This window comes from Protopterus annectens, chromosome 1.part2, assembly GCF_019279795.1.
Source record: "Protopterus annectens isolate FY-2018-M chromosome 1.part2, PAN1.0, whole genome shotgun sequence".
NCBI lineage: Eukaryota > Metazoa > Chordata > Ceratodontiformes > Protopteridae > Protopterus > Protopterus annectens.
In genome coordinates, this window is record NC_056727.1 from 148,764,620 (window position 1) to 148,790,093 (window position 25,474).

The window sequence follows — 25,474 nt, forward strand, 5'->3', positions numbered from 1 at the left end:
ATACCTCCAAACAAAAGCAAATACACCAAAAAGGCTTTTAAGTGTTGAAAAATAAAGGAGAAGCATAGAAAGAGAAAAAGCAGGGGGCTGGAGGGAGGGTAACCAGGACTGCAACAGTGAATACACTCGAACAGCTACATTTATGGTAAGTGTACACAACTGTACTATGTTATTCACGTTTCACTGTTGCAGTCATTACATTTGGGTAGATTCCCAAAGCTAAGGTTGGGAGGATGGATTTATACAGTATTAGGACGGACTATAAGGCCTTGCAAAACAGCAATGGCAAAGCCAGCTCTGGATTTAGAGATAATCGGTAAATGGTAATGCTTAGTGAAAGTATGAACTGAACTCCAGGTAGGTACCAGCTTCTAGAACATCTCTGGTAGGAACACCTTGGAGAAAGGCTGTAGAAGTGGATGCAACCCTGGTGGAATGGGATCTGATCCCCTGGGGGATAGGTTTTCCATGGTGCTTATAGCAGAAATGAATGCAATGACTTATCCATTTGGAAATGGTTTGATTTGAAATAGCCTTTCCCTCTGCCCCTGCAGCAAATGCTACCAGCAGTTGTTCAGATTTTCTTCAAGATTTAGTCCTGTCCAAGTGAAATCTAAGTTGTCTGTGTACATCCAATGAATGCAGAATCTGCTCCCCTTTGATCTGTGGATTGGAAAAGAAAGTTGGCAAATAAATGGACTGATTAAGAGCCACACTAGATACCACCTTGGGGATGAAGGATGGGTTGGTCCTGAGTGAAACCCTGTCCAAGTGAAAGATGATGAAAGGCTCCATTGCCATAAGGGCCTGTAATTCAGAAATCCTTCTAGCCGAAGTTATTGCTAAAAGGAAGGCTGTTTTCCAAGAAAGGAATTTTAAGTCTGCAGTAGCAGCTGGCTCGAAAGGAGGTGTTGTAATGAGCTGAAATGGCTGAGGCATGTATTTTTATGGAAGAAAAAAAGATAGGCCCTTGTGAAGCATCTCAGTTAAGTATTGCAAAATCTGAGGTAAATTGGGCACTGCTGTGGTCATCCTTTGAGATTGATTCCAGGCAAAGAATCTTTTCCAGTTGTCAGCATAAGATTTTCTGGTACTAGGTCTTCTTGCCTCCAAAATGACATCCATCACAGGTTTGCTGAGGGATGCTAAGGGAGAATTTAGGTGATCAGCCAAGCTGCAAGATTCAATGTTTGGAGCTGAGGGTGCAGAATTTGGTTGTTCTGCTGAGACAGTAAGGAAGGTGTCTGAGGCAGGTGCCATGGAGAAAGTTGTGACAGACTGCGTAGGAGTGGGTGCCAGTGTTGGCAAGGCCAGTCTGGAGCATCAAAATCATCTTTGGTTTGTCCTGGTTGACTTTTAGTAGAACTTTGGAGAGCAAAGGCAGGGGGGGAAAAGCATAGACTGATAGGTTTTCCCAGCTGAAGGACAGAGCATCCACTTTTCAGGCTTTTTTGTGAGGAGTTATTGTGCAAAATTTGTCCAACTGGTAGTTCTGGGGTGAGGCAAAAAATTCTATGTCTGGGCTCCTCCATTTGTGTGTCAACATGCTGAAAATCCATGGTTCCAGTTTCCATTCATGTGGGTTCATGAGATTTCTGCATAGATCATCTGCCAAAATATTCAGCTTTCCTGGCAGGAATTGGGCTTGTAGTTGTACTTGATAGCTCAAGGCCGTGTTCCACATTGCCACGGCTTGTCTGCAGAAGGGGTAAGAATGTGTGCCCCCCTGCTTGTTTATGTACCACATAACTGTGGTGTTCTCTGTCTTTACTATTAGTTGTCCTGGATGAAGGTAGTCCTTGAAGGCTGTCAGTGCATTCTGTACAGCTAGCATTTCTTTGTGATTGATATGAAGGTGCATTTGATTTGGGCTCCATTTGCCCTGAATGCACTTCCCTGCCAGATGAGCCCCCCCCCCCATGCATAGACTGAGCGTCTGTAGTTAGGGTTTGGGCGGCAAGGGGTGGTGTGAATGGCAGTCCCTTGTTTTGGTGGCAGGCCTCTGCCCACCATAGGAACTCTAGTTGCAGGCAAGGTATGATAGGAATCATTGTTTCCAGGCTGTGACAATGTTGACTCCATAAACTTTTTAAGTACCACTGAAGTTTCCTCATACGCAGTCTTGCATATGAAATTAGAAGAATGCAGGAGGCCATGAACCCCAATGCTTGGAGTATTCATCTTGCAGATAGCACAGTTTTTGTGGCCACCTGCTTGAAGTAAGTCATCAACTGAATTTGCTTTTCTGGTGTAAGGTAAGCCATCTGGGCAGTTGTATTCAAGCTTGCACCCACAAATGTTATTTTTTGAGAGGGCAGTAGTTGTGATTTTTTTTTTTTTTTTTTTTATGGTGTACCCTAGACAAGTTAGAACCTTTTTTTACAAATGACAGATGTTTTAGAAGACTGGCCTTGTTTTCTGCCTGAATTAGACAATCGTCCAGGTACTGATATATTTGAATATTTCTTTGCCTGCAAAATGGAGTTACTGGAGCCAGGCACTTTGTAAAGACCCTGGATGAAGTAGATAAGCCAAAGGGCAGTTCAGAGAACTGATAATGCAAGAAACATGCTTTGAAGCAGAGGTATCTTCTGCAAGATTCCCTGATTGGGATATGCAGGTATGCCTCTTTTAGATCTAGAGTTGCCAACCCAGAATCTTTGCCAAGCATAGGAAGTAACTGGTGAAGAGTCAGCATCTTGAATTTTGGAATGTCCAGGAGTAGACAAGTCCAGAATTGGATGCCATGATTTGTCTTTTCTGGGTACCAGGAAGAGTCTGGAATAGAAACCTTGTCCCTTTTCCCCTTCTGGTACTAGTTGAATAGAGCCCATGTTTAAGAGGGAAAGTACTTGTTTCTAAGCCTCTGCCCACTGATTTGGGGGCAGGTCTGGCCATCCGCTTGGAGTTGGCAATGTGTGGAAATGAAATCTGTATCCCTGGGACACTATATTTAAAACCCATTTGTCCTGGATTATAAGTTGCCAGTTTTTTGCATGAAGTGCCAGTTTTCCCCCCAAAGAGGCGGATAAAAGATAAGTGCTTGGTAATTCTAAAGGAAAGTCATTGAGACTGTTTACCATAGGGAGGTGTCTTGTTGCTTCCAGATTTGGAAGAGGAGGCACCCCATTGCTTAGATCTGAAAGTCCTTTGGGACTGAAACTTGGAGCTTTTGGCATGTGCGGGTCTGGCTTGAATGGCTCTGGAAGGAACTGGAAAGGACCAGTTCTTAGTAGGCCAGTGCCTACTAAATCTTGAAGGTTGTACTTGTAAGAAATCTTTCACAGTCTGCATAGATTTAGCTTCCATCTTTTTAGAACTTCTTCAGCCTTATTGCCAAACAGATGGTCCTGCTGCAAAGGAGCAGCCAACAATTTTGCTTTAACATGATCAGGCAGAGATTGCTCCTTAAGCCAAGCATGCCTTCTAAGCACAGACCCAGTAACAGCAGCCCTGCAAGAGGCCTCCAAAGAATCAAAACCACATTGCAAAGTATGATTTCCAACTTGTTCAGCTGAATGCAATAAATCCTGTAAATCTTTATTTTCCACACAGTCAGAAATCAACATCATTTTCTGTTTAAGCAGTCCCATGATATGCTGCTGATATTTTAGCATATGGAATTGACAGTTTAAAGCCCTAATTGCCAAGGTTGCAGACATATAAACCTTCTTACCACATCTATCCATTGCCCTGGAATCTCTATCAGAAGTGGTAAGATTTTTAGCAGTAGAAGCCTTAATGCCCTTGGGGCCTTGAGAAATTGTTTTAGGATCTGCAACAGGAGTTTTGAAAAGGAATTTGTGGGAGCCAGGAACCCTGTAGTATCTGTCTGGCTTACAAGGAGCTGGAGGCAGAGAATCAGGAGCCATGCTAGATTCTGAAAACATATCATCAACAATGCCTAGTACAGCAGGTATAGCCAAAGGCCTATGCTGAGGAAGAAGAATAAAATCCCTAAGCCTCTTTTTGGGTTTAGAAAAATCCTGACTTTCCCAGTGGAAATGTTCCCTTAAGGTATGTAAAGTTTCCCCAAAAGAAAAATCCTCAGGGGTAGAAGCAGAAGGAATGGAATCCTCTGCATCAGAGTCCTCATAAGTAGGTAAAGACAAATCCTGTTCATTAGAAGAGTCAGAAGAAATAGAATCCTGTTCAGATGATTCATAGTCGGGTTCAACCCTAGGCTTCTTTGAAGGTGGCCTAGGCATTGGTGTTTTAGACATAGATTGAGATTTTGGCCTTAATATTGAAGATGGCATTGGTTTAATATACAAATCTGTAGGCCTGAATACACCCTCAGAAGCCAGTGCCTGCACAGCAGCTCTGGACCCATCCAAGGTAGAGACATCCACGGGTTCCATAACTGAAGCATCTCATGGCATACCGGACTCTGAATGGGTCTCAGTAGAAGCCTGGGAATCAGAAGTAGTGGGTATCAGGGGCTGCGAAAGCTCCTCACTGAGTACCGGCGAACTTGCAACTGGCATAAGAGAAGTGTCGTCGGCAGTTTTGGACCTCAACGGCCTGCCTCTGTCTTTTTCTTTGCATTCTTTTAGGTATTCCAGTAGTCGGATTGCTAAACGACGTCATTTCTGGATAATTAAATCATGATCCAAAATATTTAGAAGCAAAAATGTACCAATGACGGATAGTGCATTGATTAAATAAAGCACAAAACAGACAGCAAGGTACATAGTGGTCAGGGCCTAGGCAAGGAATATAGTACAAGTGAAAATCCTTCTGAGGTATTTGCATCCCACAAGTAATACAATTATTAATTTTTACTGACATCGGTAAGGAGCAAGAAAAAGTTTCCCCAATGGGGTACTTAGCTTTTTAGTTAAAATCTTCGATTCTGAAACTTGAAAACAAAAATTTCAGGAGTCGGACAACCGGCCCTTGAGAAATGCTTCTGCTTCAGGCATCGCGCGGCAAGAAAGACTGATGTAATAGCGTCAGCTTAGGTTATAGGCTGCATGTTTTATACCCCTGATGACCTGACATCATGGAAGAAGGGACAGCAACTGACGCAGGACCCAAGACTTTGTTAATCAGGCTGGCTGAGGGCAACCTGCCAGCAGATTACCCAAATGTAATGACTGCAACAGTGAAACACGAAGAACATCAGCACTTCCCCTTTTACAGTATAAATCCATTTACTTACTGCACAAAAGTAGAGCAAACAGAACTGTATATATGTATGTATACTGATGTAAATGCTTTTACATTGTTGTATATACCGATCTTGTATGTATGAGAAATGTAATTTTTTTTTTTGAAAACTGTGTAAAACTCAGTTGTTAATACAAATGCATTCTAATGGAATTTTTTCCAAGGTCTCAAGGCCTCTGCTGAAAAAAGGCTCTACCTAGTTGGACTTTCTCAGTCAGCAAAGAAAAATAAATAAATCAATAAGTACATACATGCATACATCATAAATAAAGAAAGAAAGAAAGAAAGAGAAAAGAGGTTCTGCATGTAAGCTGCAGCCCTAGGAAAATACTAAGAGTTTTGATTTTTTTTTTAAGAATATAGTCAAATACAGCATATATTCCAGTTTGCAGTGACTGTGATATGCCACAAGGCATAAAACATTTGTAGCAGCAGTCTGGATAATTCATTGTTTCTTTTTACATGATTTTTAAGTATGTTTGATTAAACTTGCACATTATGTAAATTATTTATATTTATTGATATTTGGTTGTCTATTTTCAGGGTGTGAGACCTGTAGGTTGATTTACTACTCCAGAACATTGCTGCAGGGAAGGCTATGACTCTTCAGAATCCTATAACAGCTGGTGAGACAGTTCACTGTTCTTGTATCCACGAGAATCCTTTTAAATCTAGACAGCTTCCTTCAGGCTGCAGCTTATCTCACATCTCCTGTGTATAATGCACCTGACCTACTGTAAACGCTGGACCCCTCCAGCTAAAAAGACACATCTGTTACAACTTACTCTTCTCTTAATAAAGACATACATTCTAGGTACTAGTATAAGTATATTACAGTTTGGGGGCATTAAATCATCCCACATATCTCCACACACACACACACACACACACACACACACACACACACACACACACACACACACACACACACACACACACACCAAACTAGCACTTCTTTTCATTCCCCATTCAGATCAAGAATCCATCCATCAATCAATGAGGTCATAGCATGCCATATCAAAGAGTGTTTCTGAAGGGTTTACCCCTACAATGAGGTCATAGCATGCCATATCAAAGTGCATTTCTGTAGAGTTTACCCCTACAGGTGACTGTAGGTTTTGAGTGTTGTGTATTTTGCAACATCCGTGCAAACTTTTGCATTTATCTGCTCAAGGGTGCATTATATTCTCATTACTGCACATTACTACTAACTCATTAACACACCTCCTGAAACCTGTAGAATTTCTGGATTAACAGCTTTCACCTCAGCTAAACTCCTGAGAATGCAGTTTGCAACCTACCTGTAATTAAATTGCTAAAGCTTGAAAACTATAAAAAGTTACAATGGGAGTTAAATATGAAAAGTTATTCTGCAAGCACTTCCAATCAGAATGTTGATATTTATATGTCAGTAAAATACAATGTGACTATCAGCACTACTTGTTCGTGAAGATGTGATCTAAAATTTGTTACAAAGCAGTTTTGTAGGTGTCACTCCATTTTTGAGATATTTGCATAATTATGATTTGCATGCATATTTGCAAATCTATAAGGGGCACAGTTTGTAAATCAGTACTAATTAGTCAGCAACTATCAGGGCAAAGTTTTTTTCCCCAGCATGCTATATACTTTCTTTAGTTGTCATGGAGTACAATATAAGCATCTTCTGCTCCACGTTTTCAACATAAATTTTAACATACAACATGTAACTCATAATATTTAATGAAAAAATAAACTCAATATTCTAAGGTAAAAAGTATCCCATTTAGCTTGAGATGCATTCCTGACTCATCTGCCAACTGAACATGTGTAATTCTGCTCTACAATGTATCCAGGTGGACAATGCCTGGTATAGTAACAGAAATATCAGTCCAGATTCCAAAAGATTTGCAGAACTTGGCGAAATGTTCAGAAGTCCAAGCAAGATTTGTGGGAATGTCAATAAGCAAATGCATCTCGGTCTGGCAAATGCAATGCAGTCACAACATCTAATCAATAATGCGAGTGCAACTAAAGTCATAGTTAAAAAATGTATGCCAATGAAAAAATGTCCATAAGTAGATACATTCTCATTAGTAAGGTACCTGTTTGACAGATATATAAAACCAACTGAACATGTTTTTAATATATGGGAAACACTAACAGAATATAATGGTGTAATATCAAGATATATATATATATATATATATATATATATATATATATATATATATATATATATATCTATGGGTCTACTTGATATGATCGACATTTCACAATGTCGAAACACATATGGCTGAGACCATATGCTCGACATTTGAAATGCCAAACATACAAGTAGACTAAAAAAAAAAAAAGAATAAAATTAACTTTAAAGATGCTAGCAGGGTCCAATGCCCCCCTGCACTCCCCATGGGGGGGGTCCGCCCCTCCGATACCAACTCCGAGATCGCACTACAGTGCGGAAATGGAAATCTTTCCATTTTGCATTGTATGGAGATGCCGGTTCCCCATGGTCGACATTTCAAATGTCAATCATATGGTCTTGACCATATGGGTTTTGACATTGTGAAATGTCGACCATGTGAAGGGGACACATATATATATATATATATATATATATATATATATATATATATATATATATATATATATATATATATATATATATATATATTTATATATATATATATATATATATATATGTCCATTTTCAGTAGAGGCCCGGGGAGATAAGCTCTGAAGAAACAAACAAAATCACATATACAAAGATTAATGTATACAATGAACATTGCAGGTGCAGTACAGAGAATAATCAAAGAGGTCATTCGTTCATAACATAGTGCAAAATATACAGATGCAATTAGTACAATACAAAATGTAGTTGTAATACATCATAAAGAAAAACATGGCAGCTGAATTATACAATATTAGTATACAAGTAGTCATAAAGAAAAAGTAGGAGCTGAAATTATACAATATATTAGTAAAAGTAGTCTCCTTAATGAGATTCTGAAGATGTAAGTAATAGTATAGAAGGACAAGGTAAGTTGTTATTAAGAAAAGGAACTTGATTACTGAGAAGAGGAGGGTAGGTTGAACCAAGTAAGAAGAGCTAGTTGATCAGTCAGGTTTAGTACAGGGGTACAACCAGTGTGTTCTGAGGAAAAGTTTCAATTTGGTTTTAAACAGTGATATAGAGGGAAGAGAGGAAAGTTTGTTAGGAAGAAGTTTCCAGGATTTTCCAACAGTATTAGAGAAGAGATAATCCCCAGCTCTGTTGTTTGATTTACAAATATTTACAATAAGTTTATGTGATGATCGTAAGGTCTTTAGATTGTTGTAGGGGGTAATGAGGGTAGATGGCATAGGGGTAGGTTGGTAAAGGGTTTTATGGAGAATGGCCAGTTGGTGGAATTTAAGCTGATTTTGTAATTCAAACCATCCTAGCTGCTTTAGATTAAAACAGTGGTGGGTTCTGAAAGGGTTACCTGTAGCAAATCTGGCTATGTTATTGTAGTTTTCCATTTTATTAAGGTTGTTTTTAGAGAGATTAGTATATATGGATGAGGCATAGAGGAGAGTAGAAATTAGATGGGTGTGAGAAATAGTTATTCTAGCTGGAGGAGAGAGGAAGAGTTTGATCCTGTAGAGAGAGCCTAGTTTTCTATTAACAGATTTTAGAGTATTGTTAATATGGGTGTCGAAGTTAAGGTTGTTATCTATGGTGATACCTAGTAGTTTGGTAGTTGGATCTGGCGATATGAGAGTATCATTATTGGATGTTACTGTGAAATCTATTGGGGGGGACTTACAATTAGGAGTAAAAAGGAGGAGTTTAGTTTTTCTGGGGTTCAGAAAAAGACAGCACTGTGTAAACCATTGTTCAATTGTGTTGAACACATTTTGGGTAAGGGAGTGAAGTTCAGATATAGATGTGGCTGAGCATATGAGTGTGGAATCATCTGCATATTGTATGCATGTAGCTTGGGGAATTGCTAGGTGAAGGTCATTGATAAATATATAAGACAGGAGAGGTCCTAATATGGACCCTTGAGGAACACCAATGTTAATGGGCAGACGGGTAAATAGAATGTTATGCCAAAGTACAGCCTATTGTCTATTATCTAAGTAGGACTGGAACCATTTTATAGCTAGTGCATCTAGTGACAGGGTTTTGAGGATATCTATAAGTATCTGGTGATTTACCATATCGAATGCCTTAGATCTATAAACAGTGCAGAGGAAAGCATATTGAGGTTACAGTTTTTGTTAATACAGTCAGTAAAGGAAAGGAGGGCAGTAGTAGTGCTGTGGGAATACCTGAAACCATGTTGAGAGTTTGAAAGTAAGTTATTTTGGATTAGGTGGTCTAGCAATTGTCTGTGGATGCATTTTTCCATGATCTTGGCTAAGGGAGAAAGTAGGGCTAGAGGACGCTAATTGGAGAGTTCAGTAGAGTTCTCACCCTTGTGAAGGGGGATAATATGGGATACTTTCCATATTTTAGGGATGTGTCCTTCACTGATGGTTCTATTGATGAGAATGGAAATGGGATAGACGATGGATTTGGCTGCCTTTTGTAGATATTCAGTGGGTAGTTGGTCTGCTGAAGGAGTGCACGATTTCAGTTTTTGAATAAAGATAAGAATATATGTTGTTGGGACATGTTGGAAGAGAAATGGAGGGGATGGGTTAGAGTTGGATATAGTTAAGTTCTAGTAGATAACTGACTGGCAAGAGTTTGAATGGCCTCAGTGAAAAAGGTATTAAAGGCATTAGCATTATCTGCAAAAAAATATAATATTAATTATAATGAAGTGGCATTCATGGCCACACCACCATTCCTAACTGTTGCAAACAATGGGTGAAGGACATGTGTGGGGAACACAAGTAATGCAATCAACCAGGGAAATAGGGTGATAGAAAAACAGATGTGAGGTGAGGGTAAAGAAGAGGGACACAAAAGAGGCATGATTGAAGAAAGTTAGTGGTAGACTCAGAGGGGCATGGTTATTTTGTTCTTTAGTTGGGAATAGGCTCCTTTTTTATTTTTGGAGAATAGAACATATGGAAAAGCCATGGAAATAGGAGGTGGTAAAAAGGACTGGTACAGACCTATGACGTATCACACTACAGGAAGGACAAAGTTCAGTGATACACATACAGGATAGGTAACATACACAGGCAACACACATATGGACTGCACAACACAGGTTAAGGAATATGGTACCCAGGATAGGGATATATACCAGCCATGATACACCTCAAGAATACATTACATCCTGATGCACAAAGCAGTGCTGAGATGTTGCAAATTGTTTGACAGTCATACCAAAAGATATATGACTGATAGTAGGCATAGAACTGACAGCACTAACTGGGGATTGATGGCATCACCATACAACACAATGAACAACAAATATTATTATCTACTAGGCTGTCAGTAGTGAAGTGTAACGCAAGCAGTAGTGAAGCTGAGCACATCCAAGCAAAAAACATGTAGGAGCAGTAAAGATGAGGGCAGCTTACAATCTCCAACCCTGTATGCAATAAACAGACATCTATGCATAGAACCAAGCAGCAAGTACTGCAGCAAAATGCTTCTGTGGCTGTGTAACAAATCAATAAGTGCACCCACTATATAGTCAGAAAGGAGAACTGGGAATCTAACATCAGACACAACAAAGATGCAATGTAGATATGTGATGTGCAGTCATATCATACATGCATAATATACAAAATGAACAGCACATATACCCCATCCAATGGCTCACAATTACAGAATATCATACGAATATGAGAAATGAACAAATACAAGCAGGAAGCATAAAAAGTATGTCATGGAAATACACAACACACAACTAAAAATTGCACACAGTTGGAAACATCACAATAACCACCACAGTGTTTGGATAATAATTGCATGCATGTAACAGTCAGTCATGGAGCAGAACACCATACATCAAAAGTCAATGATGATACAGTACACTAAGATGCACATAAACATATACATATGCCAGGTAGATATGTAATACATTGAAAAAAGCATTAAGGAGGAAGGGATATGGGCAGGCTATGTCCACAGTAGTAAAGAAAATCACTCCTGAGAAAGCAGTCACATAAAGACGCAAATACAAACATCTTGCATATATCTGCCCCAAGACAATACAGACTGCAAATTCAACATAAAAATTACTGCAAGGTGCATGCAGCTAGGAGACAAAGTCTGATGTGTGAATCATGCATATGTGATGGCTTTTAATATGTTCATGTACAAATGACACAAAACAACAAAATAATGTGCAACAGGTAAACAACAAGTTCATAGGTTCGTAGGTTGGTACTAGGCTATCAGCCCTAGGGCCTATACAAGCCTAGCCATAACACTTCCCTGGCTATTTCTACCAAGGACATTTACTTCCCTGGTCCCCTGTCTAGCAGGCCTACTGCCATGATCCTTGGGTTGAATTTCCTATCTCCCATCCAGTCGTCAAGGTTCCTTTTGAAGAGGGCCAAAGAGGCACTCTGTTTGACATGTATGGGCAGTCTATTCCAGAGTATGGGAGTCTCTGGGACAGGAACCTATCCCTCCAGCATGTTTTGTTCATTGTGCTGACAAGGTTTAGATCCCTGGAGTGTATGGCTCTGAGGGACTGGGATTTCTTTACGTTTAGCTTGTCCAACAGCTCTGGGTTTGACATGGGCTTGTATGTTAAACAGAGATCGCCTCTGAGTAGACTATATGTGACAGTGTATAGCTGGAGTTTTTTAGAAGGTCAGTATAAGGCATCTACTTTAGGCCTGTGATTCTTTTAGTGAGGTATTTCTGCAGCCTTTCCAACTGTTGCAAGTGTCTTGTGATGTACATCCCAAATGGGGTGTTGTACTCTATAATGGGTATAATGAGGGATGAGTATAGTTGGACAATGACCTTTTTTTCTGGAAGAAAAGCCCTTAGTAATGAGATGTGCCACATAGAAGGATTTCCTGACTGTTGTGGAGATGTGGTTATCAAAGGTGAGACCACTGTCCACCTGTGTCCCTAAGTGCCTTATCACACTTTCAGTGTTTAGTGTACTGCCACTTATGTGGTAATTCATGGGTACATGTTTTTTCCCAAAGGGAACAACTATACATTTCTTGGCATTGGGCTTGAGCCCATGGCTCTGGCACCAAGCATCTGTCTCTGTATGCCCTTTTGCAAAATATCCACATCACTTGGGGATTTGATAATGGCTCCCAGTTTGCAGTCATCTGCAAACTTTGTTAGCCAACGTCCCTTGGCGTTGGCCTGTACTTCAGAAAAGGAGATGCCAAGCAAGAGCGGTCCCAGGACTGAACCCTGTGGTACTCCACTTGTCACTTGTCTGTAGCTGGATTTGGAGTCGGCTACTTTTACAGTGTGGATTCTGTCAGAAAGCCAGTTTGCAACCCATTGAGTGATATAGGGATTAATGCCCAGCTTAGTAAGTTGATCGATGATTCCAGAGTGAGGGATGGTGTCGAAGGCCTTGGTGAGGTCTAGGTAGGCTGTGTGGACTGTCTTACCCTTGTCCATGGCTCTGGAGACTGATTTGAAGAAGTGAATCAGGTTGAGGAGAAAAGATCGGCCCTTCACGAAACCAAACTGGGTGGGGTCCAGTGTTTGAAGGTTGCCAATGTCTTTGTTTATAAGTTCCATGATAATGCGTTCCATGGCTTTGCAGATCAGGCTCATCAGGCTGATGGGATGATAGTTCCTGGGGTCCAAGGTGTATCCCCCGTTGTGGAGTGGGATAACTGTAGCTGTGCACCACTCATTGGGCATGGAGCCTGAGGTGTGGCTATGATTAAACATTACACTTAGGTGAGTTGCCAGTTTATTTTGTAGTTCATGTAGTACACAGCCCTGGATATTGTCTGGTCCCATGAATGCTGTATTCTTAGCTTTGGAGAGTGCATTTTTTACCTATGTGGCTTGATTGCCAGTATTTGGCAATTTTTTGGTATTGAGATGGGCCCTTTATTGGGTGAGAGGGGGATGAAGTTGGCACTGAATCAATCTGCCAGGATATTGGCAATATCCTTGGGATCAATATATTTAGTGCCATTCTGTTATAGCTCAGAGCAGATCTGAGCATTACCATTTAGATTTTTGACATAACTATAGAATGCCTTATGGGTGTCATTAGAATCTTTGGCAATTTTATTTTCATAACTAGCTTTGGAGGATTTATGAGGGATCTCAGCTTCTTACTGAGGCTGGTATGGGAGTTTTTGTATCCTGGGATTTTCCTGTTTTCTGCAACAGTTTCTTCCTTCTGTTGTATAACTTGTTTATGACAGGGAACCACCAGATTGGCTTCCTTTTTTTGGAGAAGAGCACCTTGGTTCTATTTGGAATGGCACGATTTATGCACAAGTGAATATGCTCGTACAGTGCCTTAGTGTAGGATTGGGCAGACGAACTTCCAGTTCCCGTCTGCATGGGTGTCGTGAAGTTTGCCACTTAAAGGTTCACAGGTTCATAGGTAGGTACTAGGCTATTGGCCCTAGGGCCTATACAAGCCTAGCAAAAAAGGTACCCTGGCTTTCGCCACCCAAGAAAATTATTTTCCTTCTTCTTCTGACTTGAGTAGCATGAAGTTGGCTTTGGAGAAGTTTCTTATGGAGGTTTCCCTACTGGGGGGGGGGGGGTTGGGGTGGGATGTGGACATCAAGGGTGATTAGCTTATGGTCAGACCTGACTAACAAGGGGGTGGCCACTGGTGTGGAGCATCGATCTCCCATGCCGGTAGCATAGGTATATAACAAAATGTAGGTTGAATATCACATACACATATATGCTGTCATGCAAACAAAAGACACCAGGTGGCACACTCACAAAAAGCAATAAGAATATTACATGTGAATGTGTATGATTGATCAAAGGACAGTCAGGTGCACACACCTATAGCAGAACAGTTACCAGAACAGTTATTTATATACAGTGGTTGATCTCTGGGCTATTGCTGTTAAGGCCCTAGAAATGTATAACCATACAAAGCAATGCAGACATATTATGCAGAATAAACAGTGCTGAGGAATGTAAAAATGTGTAACAGCATCAAAGATGTACACATTTCAGAAAATAAGCTATAAGTACAATACAGTAGTCTTGTGGCATAAGAACAAGTCTGAACAATGCAGCGATTCAGTGCATGTGCTATTAATATACTGTCATAAAAATACAAACTAAAACATTGAACATCAATCTGTGTCATTAATGTCATATGGCACTAAGAAAGGCTATGCTGAGGTCAGCAACATAAGTATAAATGATGGGACTAGAAGTGAATAGATAAAGCAAGGTATACAAAGTACCAGGGATCACTACACACAGAGTCATAGTGTCAATGGGAGTCTATGACAGACTGTCACAAATGTAGTAAATCCTCTGATATGGTGTGTATGTCAAAAGACATAAAAGAATCAATATTGCAACAACAATGTTCTGCCAAATGATAACACATGATATGTATTTCACATCACAGGAGAATGACATCACACATCACAGTGGTATGTGTGTGGAATGTTATTAATGTTAGCAGGTACAATGTGCCATGCATGTTATATGTCATCACCTTTTCATTTAGTCATGCAAATAAAGCATATAAAGTTCAACTGGCATGATGGTGATAATGTCAGTGACATATCTGAACATGTGTCGAAATGTGTCTAAATGATACAGCCTGATAAGACTGAGATTGTGAAATGTGCATCACAAGGTACATGTTATACATATAACTGCAGTTAGGGATGGATGCACAAAAATGCATATATAACTATAAGAAAACTAAGTAGGAATACACCTTGTTGACAGTATGACATGGGTGGAACACATAAACAACACTTACAGTTCAGAGGGTCCTCCTTGATGGGGGTCTAATATCACAAATAATCTCACATGCAATCTCCTGGAAGGAGTTGTGCATAGCCTGTGCTCTGTCCTCGAAGAACATTCCCATGAGAATTTGCATCTTGATCCTGAAGACATCCATGACCATATACCATATCTGGTCTCTCTGGTTGCCTGACTAGGATGGCAGAAGTTATCATTTCTGTCTGTCTGCCAGAACAATGGCCCCTGCTTATACTGGTCCTTCATTGTCATCAACATCCTGCTTTCTTGCCTAGTCCTTGGAGATGGGGTCTACCAACTATGGTCAAAAGCATCATCATCATCTCCTGTGGATAGGTGGACTGGCATGGGTCCTGAACTCCATAATATGGCAGTCAGAATGATTCATCAATATAGTAGCAACAAGCATAATAATAAAATATAACATGAGTATGTATAACAATGCAAGATATCCTAAAACTGTGTACAATATGGAATTTAATATTAATATGATGTGTCAGTATGGTGAGCATTAGTCCACCGGTAGTGTTGCTGTCAGAGCGTGCAATATATTTAACCCTTACACAGCACACATTTGGCTGTTATGCCTGTCAGACTGGTAATGGCAACACATTGGCAATATGTATATGTCACACTTAATATATCCATTCATCCATCCGCAACCTCTTTTACCCATTTTTGCACATGGGGTCAAGGTGTCACTTCATCAATGACAATCATTTAGAACCAAAGTTTACATTGCTGGGTGGCTCTCCCTGCTGTAGTTATTCTTCCATAACGTGCACACACATACTTGGCCATTTTAGAGTGTACAATTCACCTACTGAATATCTTTGGAATGTGGCAGGAATCCAGAGTACCCAGTGAAAACCCACATGAAAACAGGGAGGACATGCAGACTCCACACAGAAGGCATCCCAGCCAAGAATTGAACAGGAGACCCTCTCGCTGTGAGACAGTTCTATCTGCTGTGCCACTGTGATGCCCTATGTCATACTTAATGCAGTCATTCAATTTATGAAATGGGTCAGATTGCAATGTGATGTCATTGGTGAAGAACACACATCATGTACTTCGAGTGGAAGTGTGATGTCTGCTAACATCAAAGGTGCATAATAAAACCTGACAGCAATACCATGCACAGTGGATGTGTAACAGAATAGAGCTAGGAAACACCTCAACATATCAGAACAGCAAAACAGCACATAAAGTGACATGCAAACAAGCATGCATACACACCAATTCTTGAACACCTCTGTATGTAGTTCACATGCCAAGAGTGGATTCTATAGGAATGAGAAGTGTACTAATTGGTTCTCTGATAAGAGTAGCTGATGCTTGGAACAGACTACCAAATTACATTAAAGCAAGTACTAGTTTAGATATTTTTAAGAACAGCCTGGACATTTATTATGTGAACAAGTGTTTTGGCATATTGGCATATCTTCCCCAGCTGTCCTTACAATATACAGTATGGTCATGTTGTGATATACATACATAACAGATGTACATACCTATTGTTGGCATATATTATATTATAAATACACATTGTTCTCAGATCATATGTATATTTAAGTTTCACTCAACTCAAGCAGATTACACAGACACAAACAGCATATACTCATGTTGGAGATCATTGGAAAAGCTCCATTAACACAAGAAACATTACAGTGCTTCTTGATACACTACATGCAAAACATATAGTGGCATAACACCCATATTTGTGCACCTAATTTTATGTGCACAAAGAGCAGAACCCAAACAATACACAATGTTATAACCCTGTCGACAGCACTGAGATTGTGGGATAGCAGACATCCATTCAATACATGAAAAGGCAATATGTTCACACATGAAGTGAGCTGAGCACTTCTCCCATACATATAATTTGCTCACTGGATACTGATAAGACTGCAGACACAACAGCAGCAACTGCTAATCCAGCAAACATATATAATTACATACAAAACATTCACACAACACAGATGACTATCAGTTAAATTAGTCTGCAAACATTTTACTTCAGTATGCACACAAACAAATGCTTCAGCACATTTGAAAACAAATGATGTGTACAGCAAATGTGATATGCACTGCATTAACAATTAGGAGATATAACTTGTTCTATTATGGGAAGCTTGTTTAGACATTTCAAAAACGATATTGTCTCCAAACAGATGAAAAAACAAATGAAAAAACAAATACCACAGCCGGACTGCAGAGAAACGTTTTAAAATACTTTAATTAAATGCTTGAAAATAAAAATAACGTTTTTCGTCCTGTTTACATACAGGACTTCTTCAGAAAGCTCACACAGTTGAAAATTTTCGTGTAGTATTTATACAATGTTTCTAAAAAGCGCGCAAAATTTTTTAATAACGCTTATCTTCTTAAAGAGATATATGTACATACATACTGACAAAAAGAGAGAGAAACTGGACAACTTCATTTTACGCTAACAACTTTCCAAATCACTGTTATATATCTCTATATACATATATATATATATATATATATATATATTCTTTCTAGATAGGGAAAAATTACAACATGACCAACATTCAGATGCATACATATATACATTTTTATATATTATAAAGATCAAATATGTATTTATAATTACAATTTATTTTATTTCTTATATATTTATTTATATTTATATTTACTTATTTTATGTTTTATATTTTATATTTTATATTGTACATAAGGTGAGATGGAGGTCGTGCTTCTGTGCGTGTTTGCATGTATGCGTGTTTGTGTGTGTGTGTGTGTGTGTGTGTGTGTGTGTGTGTGTGTGTGTGTGTGAGTGTCTGTGTGGGTGTGTGTGAGTGTGTGCATATATGTGTATACACAACATAAATCACATGTTGTAAGTGTACATATAACACATATATAAATTTTAACAGATCTATTACATTTTCCGACATGCATAATACATACAGATCTACACATATATTTGCACATAAATTTATTTAAATATTCAATTTTTTGTGTATTTTACACCCTCAAAATATTGGAAATATTAAATCATAGGCATCTGAATGTTGGTCATGTTGTAATTTTTCCCTATCTAGAAAGAATATATATATATATATATATATATATATATATATATATATATATATAAAACAGGGATTTGGAAAGTTGTTAGCGTAAAATGAAGTTGTCCAGTCTCTCTCTCTTTTTGTCATTATGTATGTACATATATCTCTTTAAGAAGATAAGCGTTAATAAAAAATTTCACGCGCTTTTTAGAAACATTGTATAAATACTACACTTTGAAAATTTTCAACTGTGTGAGCTTTCTGAAGAAGTCCTGTATGTAAACAGGACAAAAAAAGTTATTTTTATTTTCAAGCGTTTAATTAAAGTATTTTAAAACGTTTCTCTGCAGTCCGGCCGTAGTATTTGTTTACACATTTGCATTCAGGAGCACCATCTGCATAAACAGTGTTAAATTGAGGCAATGAAAGGCCATTAGTAATAAAGAGTACAAATAAGGTAGAAAACATTAGCACATGCCTCTCTCCCATGACTGCTTCTCAAGTCACAGACATTAATATTGTAGGCTGTAGTTCCTATGGTACAGGATTTTATTCCCACAGTCCTCATTTGCCTCCTGTGTGACATTGAGCAAGTCATTTAACCAGACATTTCTCCTTGGTCATCCCGAAAAGGGACTATGTGTCCAGTGGGCCTACCTGGTTAACAGAAATATTATTATTGCCCTGCTATAAACCTCTGTACACCCTGCACCTATGAAAAAATAATTAATGTCAATATTGCAGAACAGCAGTGAATCTTTGTTATGAAGTTAGAACAAAATTAATGGTACAGTACAGCCACACATAATATTGTCATGGTAAATACCTTATATAATCAATTAGTTACAAGGCTGGATATAATTTCTTTATATATGGTAGTATACTGGCCACTGCATATGTATCTTGCACACTAAGATAACAGACTTCAAACTAGAGGAAGCTGGATTCAAACCTACAGCAGTCATCTATGCCTACACCACAGATTAGTACCTAGCTACATGTTCTACACTATAGAAGAATATGCTACTGCTCATCAAACATGTTTGAGTTGTGTATACACAGTTATAGCATAAAATAGTGTACCAGGTGATCTTTTATACTCATGGAATGATCTACACAGAATTCATGGCAGATACAATGTGCTAAAGGCCCAATGGATAATATGAACAATGATGTGATTACCATTAGGCACAGTGGATAGTACAAAAAAAGGTTAATGCTGTATGGACAAAATATAGATAAAACACAATTGCCGCTTTCCTCCCAAAGTATCCTGTGGCAAATTCCAGCACCAAAATCACAAAACCCAACCAAATGGGACACACCACGAGAACAAAATATTTTCCAAATATCCTTTATTCCAAAACGATAACAGGAATGAGCGCTTTCGCGTGCTTCTTGCACGCTTCTTCAGATACAAATTACACTATCCAAACTAATCCCTTATATACTTCCATAAGTGATAAGCACCATTAACCTATTAAGTAATCAATCAATCAAATATCAGTTAATGAGTGCCTTGTTGTGTAAAAAACTTCAAGAAGAACTTCAAGAAAACTTAAAGTTCTACGTAGAGTATTAAGTTCAAACATTAGTTACTCATAATTTCAGTAACAATCACTCATTACAGTGCTAATACATTCTCTTTTAAAAAACGCACATCTTGCAGAATGTTGTTGCGAGTGCAAACCTTATAAAACATTAAAAACTTCATGAAACATAGCAGAAGCTGAATTAATCACACTTGCTCTGCGATCCACCTTAAAAACTCATCTAGAAAACAAAAAATATATATCATCTTAAAAACAAAAATATATATGTATATATATTTACAAAGAACAATGTTCATGCGAACCATCATATGTTAATCACCAATAACAATGGTATTTACATCAAATCTGTATGTATGTATATAAACCCATGTATTGTTTAATACTTAAAATATTGTACATAAACTGTCGGCTTGTTCAAAAAAGTCATTCGATAGTTTCGCTTGAATGGCTTCCACATTGCCTTCAAATTTGTATTTGATATAAATAAGTCCAATCACATGAAAATTCTGTGAACCAACCATTGGACAAGTAGACCACCACAATGAATTAAAAATATTAAAATTTAAAATTACCTGACTATCTACATAACTTTCAATACTGGCTTCTTATCAGCCCTTCCTAGGGTGTTATTCACTACATTCAAGACAGACGTAAACCTGTATAGATGAACAAAAAGTGTTGTAATGGTTGTTTAGTTTCTTTTAATTGAACTTCCTAGTTAATCATAAAATGTGTGTGATACAGCCATCTAGTGTTCAAGTGAGCGTCTACACTTCATTGCATGAATATTGCGCTCTCGTCACTTGTACAACAATCATTGCCTCTATCATCGTAAGCAACTGTGGCAAAAGGCAGGCGAACAAGCGCTCGTACTCACTGTTTGATGTCGGATCATAATCCACAACTCTCAATAAGTTTTCTGATGTTTACTGAGAACAAAACCTTGCCTCCATCATACTTATTGTGTATACCATTTCATTTTTATATTATTATATATATGCAAACCATTTTATTATTATATATTTCATATACTTTCAACTGATGGCTCACAGAATCTAATATAACTAACTTAATATAGTGAAACAGTCTCAAAGTGCTCCTTAAGCTCATCATTCTTCATAATAATTTCTCAGTTACAGGAAACAGGCTTCTGTTGTAAATCATGCTGAAAACATGTATATTTCTGCTTCTCTAAGATTAACCCCATATATAAAATAAATGTAAAAAATAAGTGTAAAAAATAATAATAAAAATAAAAATGGTAAAACTTCTAACCCCAGACTGGAACATCTACATACAATAAAATAAAATAAGGTAACGCCCATGTAGATCTGATTTCAATGTTGTATAATTATCTAGTCAAGATATTGAATGCTGATCTCAATCCATTCATGTCTACTGTTGACCTAACTGAATATAGTAAATAAGGATCTGACTGATAGCACTATTGAATCTAAATGGATTCAATAGAGAAAATATATATGTTTGGATAACTTTACCTTCAGACCTGTATGGTTCTGGTGTATATCCTATCACAGTCAACGTATTCTTAATTTCCTCTGTGTAATGAAGTATGTATAACCTCCTTATACTTAAGCATCTCATATTGCTTATGCATCATATATAAGTACTACTCAACAATTAACATCTATGTATAAATGGAAACTTAGCTGGCGTCTAATATGCTAGAATATTACCCCAGATGTTCATTGTATAAAAGGTTTGACACTAACATAACTGTTTATTCCTGGTTCTCTATGCGCCCCTGCTCTAAGAATCCATTCCATCTCCAATCTTGCTAAGGTATTGCTGTTATCACCCATCCTGGGACCAATAGGCACTGTTTGCAATATTCTAAATTTAAAATGATGTGTAGGATTTGAATTTATATGTTTAGCTAATGCATTTAATTCCAGATGTTTCCGTATATCGTATACATGGTTATAAATGCGTTCTCTGAGTCTCCTCTTGGTAAGGCCTATATAAAAGGCTGGGCATAGATCGCAATTTGCCATGTATATTAAATTCTTGGTGTTACAATTGGTCCATATCCTGGGTGAAAATACAAAGTGACCATGTGGATGTTGATATTCTTGTATGTTATTAATATATGGGCACATACTACAGTGTTCACAAGGATAAGTGCCTGGGGTGTAAACATTACTCACCCCAATGGAAATATTTTGATGTAGTTGTACTGAAAAAATAGTTTTCAGATTGTCGCACGTCCGGAACACGAAACCAGGTTTCTCGCCAACTATCATCCTGGTATCATCTACTGTAATAAGGATGTTCCAATGTCTTGTTATAATATTCTTGATTTCATTGATATCATTGGTGTATTTCAAGATTAGATTAACCCTTCTATTACTATTATTATATATTGAAACTGATCCCTGTTTCAAACTCTTCTCTCCAGTACTTATTCCACAGTACCTATTCTGTACCTCCATCTCTCTATGCTCTTGGGGTATAATCCTACGTCTCGTTTCCTGTACTAATCGGCTATCATAGCCCCTGGCCATAAACATCCTTTCCATCTTGTCTGCTTCTATTCTCAATGTGGCTCGATCTTTACAAATTCTATTTAACCTCCAGAACTGTCCGTTCAATATTCCATGAAACATGAATCTCGGGTGCATGCTTCTATAATCTAATAAGGTATTCCTCCAACATGTTTTTCGGAATATCTTGAATGACAGTCTATCTTCATTGTCATAGTATAAGGTATTCCTCCAACATGTTTTTCGGAATATCTTGAATGACAGTCATTGTCATAGTATAATTTCTTAGATCTAACATTATACTATGACAATGAAGATAGACTGTCATTCAAGATATTCCGAAAAACATGTTGGAGGAATACCTTATTAGATTATAAACATGCACCAGATTCATGTTTCATGGAATATTGAACAGTCTGGAGGTTAAATAGAATGTAAAGATCGAGCACTGAGAATAGAAGCAGACAAGATGGAAAGGATGTTTATGGCCAGGCCATGATAACCATTAGTACAGGAAGCGACGAGGATACCCAAGAGCATAGAGAGATGGAGGTACAGAATAGGTACTGTGGAAGTACTGGAGAAGAGTTTGAAACAGGGATCAATTTCATATATAATAGTAATAGAAAGGTTAATCTAATCTTGAAATACACCAATGACATTAATGAAATCAAGAATATTATAATTAGACACTGGAACATCCTTATTACAGCAGATGATACTAGGATGATAGTTGGCGAAAACTGGTTCTGTTCTGGACGTCTAATCTGAAAACTATTTTTTCAGCACAGTTACATCAAAACATTTCTGTAGGGGTGAGTAATATTCACACCCCAGGCACTTATCCTTGTGAACACTGCAGTATGTGCCCATACGTCAATAAGATACAAGAATATCAACATCCACATGGTCACTTTGTATTTTCCCCCAGGATATGGACCAATTGCAACACCCAGAATTTAATATACATGGCCAATTGCGATCTATGCCCAGCCTTTTACATAGGCCTTACCAAGAGGAGACTCAGAGAACGCATTTACAACCATGTATACGATATACGGAAACATCTGGAATTAAATGCATTAGCTAAACATATAAATTCAAATCCTACACATCATTTTAAATTTAGAATATTGCAAACAGTGCCTATTGGTCCCAGGATGGGTGATAACAGCAAGACCTTAGCAAGATTGGAGATGGAATGGATTCTTAGAGCAGGGGCGCATAGAGAACCAGGAATAAACAGTTATGTTAGTGTCAAACCCTTTATACAATGAACATCTGGGGTAATATTCTAACATATTAGACGCCAGCTAAGTTTCCATTTATACATAGATGTTAATTGTTGAGTAGTACTTATATATGATGCATAAGCAATATGAGATGCTTAAGTATAAGGAGGTTATACATACGTCATTACACAGAGAAAATTAAGAATACGTTGACTGTGATAGGATATACACCAGAACCATACAGGTCTGAAGGTAAAGTTATCCAAACATATATATTTTCTCTATTGAATCCATCTAGATTCAATAGTGCTATCAGTCATATCCCTACTTACTATATTCAGTTAGGTCAACAGTAGACATTAATGGATTAAGATCAGCATTCAATATCTTGACTAGATAATTATACAACATTGAAATCAGATCTACATGGGCGTTACCTTATTTTATTTTATTGTACGTAGATGTTCCAGTCTGGGGTTAGAAGTTTCATTATTTTTTATTTTTTATTATCATTTTTTACATTTATTTTATATATGGGGTTAATCTAAGAGACGTAGAAATATACATGTTTTTAGCATGATTTACAGAAGCCTGAGTTCCTGTAACTGAGAAATTACAATGAAGAATGATGAGCGATTTTAAGTGGGAGCACTTCTCTGAGAGTGCTTCACTATATTAAGTTAGTTATACTAGATTCTGTGAGCCATCAGTTGAATGTATATGAAATATATAAAAATAAAATGGTTTGCATACATATAATAATATAATAATGAAATGGTATGCATAATAAGTACGATGGGTGCATGGTTTCGTTCTCAGTTGATATCAGAGAACTTATTGAGAGTTGTGGATTATGATCCGACATCAAACAGTGAGTACGAGCGCTTGTTCGTCTTTAGTTTGCCTCAGTTGCTTATGATGATAGAGGCAATGATTGTTGCTTAAGTGACGACAGCGCAATACCCATGCAAGGAAGTGTAGACGTTCACTTGAACACTAGGTGGCTGCATTACATACATTTTATGATTAGTTAGGCAGTTCAATCAAAACAAACCAGACAACCATCACAATACTTTTGATCATCTATACAGGTTTACGTCTGTCTTGAATGTAGTGAATAACACCCTAGGAAGGGCTGATAAGAAGCCAGTATTGAAAGTTATGTAGATAGTCAGGTAATTTTAAATTTTAATATTTTTAATTCATTGTGGTGGTCTACTTGTCCAATGGTTGGTTCACAGAATTTTCATGTGATTGGACTTATTTATATCAAATACAAATTTGAAGGCAATGTGGAAGCCATTCAAGCGAAACTATCGAATGACTTTTTTGAACAAGCCGACAGTTTATGTACAATATTTTAAGTATTAAACAATACATGGGTTTATATGCATACATACAGATTTGATGTAAATACCATTGTTATTGGTGATTAACATATGATGGTTCGCATGAACATTGTTCTTTGTAAATATATATACATATATATTTTTGTTTTTAAGATGGTATATATTTTTTGTTTTCAAGATGAGTTTTTAAGGTGGATCGCAGAGCAAGTGTGATTAATTCAGCTTCTGCTATGCTTCATGAAGTTTTTAATGTTTTATAAGGTTTGCACTCGCAACAACATTCTGCAAGATGTGCGTTTTTTAAAAGAGAATGTATTAGCACTGTAATGAGCGATTGTTACTGAAATTATGAGTAACTAATGTTTGAACTTAATACTCTACGTAGAACTTTAAGTTTTCTTGAAGTTCTTCTTGAAGTTTTTTACACAACAAGGCACTCATTAACTGATATTTGATTGATTGATTACTTAATAGGTTAATGGTGCTTATCACTTATGGAAGTATATAAGGGATTAGTTTGGATAGTGTAATTTGTATCTGAAGAAGCGTGCAAGAAGCACGCGAAAGCGCTCATTCCTGTTATCGTTTTGGAATAAAGGATATTTGGAAAATATTTTGTTCTCGTGGTGTGTCCCGTTTGGTTGGTTTTTGTGATTGTGTATGGACAAAATGTAAGTGATTGCATATACCATGGTATCGTGTACTCAACATTAATATATGAGAAGAAGTAGGATTGTCACATAACCTTCAAACACTGG